We start from the raw sequence: 3,971 nt of genomic DNA on the forward strand, positions 1-3,971 counted from the left end.
CCCTTCCATCCCTTAATGTAGAAGCTGCCAGGTCTTGTGTTATCCTCATTGCATTTCCACAATACTCAAATTGTTTCTTCCTGACTGCTTGCAGTATTTTCTCCTTGACCTGGGAACTCTGGAATTTGGCTATAATATTCCTAGAAGTTTTCTTTTTGGGATCTTTTTAAAGAGGTGATAGGTAAATCCTTTTATTTTCTATTTTGCCCTCTGGTTCTAGAATATCAGGGCAATTTTGCTTGATAATTTCTTGAAAGATGATGTCTAGACTCTAATTTTGATCATGGATTTCAGACAGTCCAATAATTTTTAAATGATCTCTCCTGGATCTATTTTCTAGGTCAGTGGGTTTTCCAATGAGATATTTCACATTGCCTTCTATTTTTTTTTCATTTATTTGGATCTATTTTGGATCTATTTCTCATAAAGTCATTAGCTTCCAATTGCTCCAATCTAATTTTGAAGGAGTTATTCTCTTCAGTGAGTTTTTGAAATTCCTTTTCCATCTGTCCACTTTGACTTTTTAAGGCATTCTTCTCCTCACTGGCTTTTTGGGCCTCTTTTGTCATTTGAGTTAGTTTATTTTTTAAGGTATTATTTTCTTCAGTGTATTTTTGGGTCTCCTTTAGCAGGCTGTTGACTTGCTTTTCATGATTTTCTTGCATCATTCTCATTTCTCTTCCCAATTTTTCCTCCACTTCTCTTACTTGATTTTCAAAATCCTTCTTGAGCTCCTCCATGGCCTGTAAGCAATATATATTTTTCTTGGATGCTTTTGATGCAGGAGTTCTGACTTTGCTGTCTTCCTCCCACTCCATGCCTTGGTCCTTTTTGTCCCCCCAAAAGGATTCTGTGGTCTGTTTGTGCTTCCATTGCTCATATTGCCAGCCAATTATTTGGCTTTTGAGCTCTTTGCCATGGTAGAACTCTGCTTCCGGAATGGAGAGAACTTTGTCCCAAATTGCTGGGATTTTTGCAGCTGCTGGAGTTATTAGGAGGATGCCCTCTCTACAGCCCCCACAAGCTCTGGCTCACTGGCCACACACTCCAGGACCCACCCAGGACAGTGACCCAGATCCAAGCAGGTTAAAGGAAAAGTGATTACCTTCTGAATGGTGGCTTTGTCCCTCTACAATCTGCAGGCCAGAAGCTCCTGAGGCAGCCACATGGCATCAGTTGGAGAGCCACTGCGCCTCCTCTGCTTCTCTCCCCAGGGACAGGGGCCAGACTGAACTCTTCTGTTCCTCCAGTTCCAACAGAGTTCCACACTGACATTTTACTTTGTCTTTGGGGCTTATGGGGTGAGAAGTCTGGAAACCACCACAGCTGCTGGTGATTCACTGTCCTGAAGTCTGCTCTGGCCACCACTGGTCAGGGCCATCCTGGGGACAGAATCATGGCTCACACAGGACTGTGCTGGGCTCCCAGCCTGGTGTGAAAGACCCTTCCTGTCAGCCTGCTGGGCTGCCTGCAGAGGGATATTTGTTTCTCTCTGTCTCTTTGTGGGTTCTGTAGCTCTAAAGTTTGTTCAGAGTCATTTTTAACATGTATTGGAAGTGACTGGAATGGGAGCTCATGCCAAGTTTGTGCTTCTACTCTGCCATCTTGGATCTGCCCCCTATTTGCTGATTCTGAGGTGTAAATGCTTACAGTGAAAATGTTACAATCAGTTCTCAAAATTAATCTGGCTCTGTGGCAGATATAAGCTGATTTCTGATTGGAGGAAAGATTAGTGACCTTCCAAATTGGGAGGGGAAGAGAGATCAGGTGTAATTCCCTGACATCAGAGTAACGGGTGCCCCACTCCCCCCAGATGTCTGTGTACAATCAAAGGAACATGGAAACAATGACTGACGGACCAGTATGGGGCCAGTTTTCAGATAAGACATATGCGTTGCTTGGGATGTTTAATTGTGAGAAAACTTGCTTCAGTCTTCATATCTAACTGGATTTCTGGTCAGGATAATTGAGGTCCTGAGTTAAGGGTCTCTAAGGAGCAGGTGGGAGTGTTCCAGTTTCCCAGCCACACAGGGCTAGATTCCAATGATACAATAAGTTTTTCTCACAATCAAGTAAGGTTTTCTCACAAGGAAGAAACTGTACTAGACTTTGAATAAAAAGGAAGCTGAACTAGCTCCAGAATTGAGTCACAAGATGGTTCACTCAGTTCCCACAATTAAACACCTGCTCTCCTAATTCCCTCAATTCCCTCACTCCAGCACATCTCTGCCTGCAATGCTCCATCTCCCATCACAGAGCCTTTACATTGGCTATTTCCCATACCTAGAACGTTCTTCTTCCCAACCTACAATTCTCAGAATCTCTGGTTTCCTTTAAGGCATCACTCAATGGTCAAAAGAGATGAACAAAGTTCTTAAAGAAGAAATTCAAATGATTCATAACCACATGAAAGGATAATCCAAATCACTAATAGTAAGAGAAATACAAGTCAAAACAACTCTGAAGTTTCACTTCACACCCTTCAAATTGGCCAAGATGGCAATAGTCAATGTTGGAGATGTTGTGGCAAGAGAGGCACTCTAATACATTACTGGTGGACCTGTTCTGGAAAACAATTTGTAATTATGTAACTAAAGGGACTAAAATGCCTATACCCTTTGAAAAGCTTCTACTACTAGACTTATACCCCAAGGATGTCATTGTTAAGATGAAAGTACCTATATTCACTAAAATATTTATAGCAGCACTTTTTGTTATAGCCAAGAATTGGAGAATGGTTCAATGAATTGTGGTATGTAAATGCAATGGAATATTACTGCACTGTAAGAAATGAGGTATGTGATGAAAGACAGAAAAACATGGGAAGATCTATATGAACTAATATGGACGAAAGTAAGTAGATCCAAGAAAACAATAAACACAGTGACTACAATATTGTAAATGGAAAGAACCACAGAATAATTAAAAGCCTATGTGCAAAATTAAAAAGAATAAGTATGTTTCTAAAGAAGAAATAGGAGAGGATAATCCTAGCCCACTTCTTGGCAGAGATGGGAAGTTATCAGGTGTTATACATTCTATTTTTTCTGATCTTTTTAATGTATTGATTGGTTGTGCTGAATCTTTTTCTTTTTGTTTTCAATGAAATATTATTTATTATATGAGATGGCTCTCTAGGAGGAAAAGAGAAGGGATACTGGGGAAAACTATAATGTAAAAAAAGTTATCAATGAAAGCTTATTAAAAATTTAAAAATTCCCCTCAATCACCACCTTTTCCAGGACGTTTTCCTGGTCCCTCCCACTGCTAGTGCTTTCTCCTGTAAGGCTAACTTCCATTCATTCTGTGGTTATCTTATACTTTACATTCTGATATATATTATATATAAATATATATTTGTATATATACATATATAATATTTAACTGACATAGATCAAATAATGTATATCCTATGTGTATATATACACATATATGTATGTGTATATATACACATATATGTATGTATATACACACATATATGTATACACACACACACACACACACACACACACACATATATATATATAACTAGGTCAGAACGGGGATTAATGATTGGTAGAAGATGTAAAGAGACTGATTTACGTTGAGTACAAGGAAAAACTTCCTAAAAATTAGATTTTCCCCCAAAGTTAAAGGGGCTACCCCCAGGATGTTGCTGTTAAATGTGTCATAACCAGCTCTCCAAAGAAAAAAGTATGAACTACATACTTTTAAGATTAATCTGCAGTATTAAAACTTTCTCCATCATTTTCTTATGTTTAGACAATCAACAACATGATAAATCAAGCTGATTTGTTGTTTGCTGACAGATTCTGAAGCATAAATGCTCACAGTGAAAATTTAACAATTGATTCTTGAAATTCACTTGGCTCCAATACACCATGATGAAATAGATGGATAGAGAGATAGATAGATAGGTAGATAGATAGATGGATAGATAGATAGATAGATGATAGATAGATGGATGGATG

The sequence above is a fragment of the Petaurus breviceps genome, unplaced genomic scaffold, assembly GCF_028583685.1.
Source record: "Petaurus breviceps papuanus isolate PSGF00001 unplaced genomic scaffold, PetGlider_PUasm1.0 90825, whole genome shotgun sequence".
Classification (NCBI taxonomy): domain Eukaryota; kingdom Metazoa; phylum Chordata; class Mammalia; order Diprotodontia; family Petauridae; genus Petaurus; species Petaurus breviceps.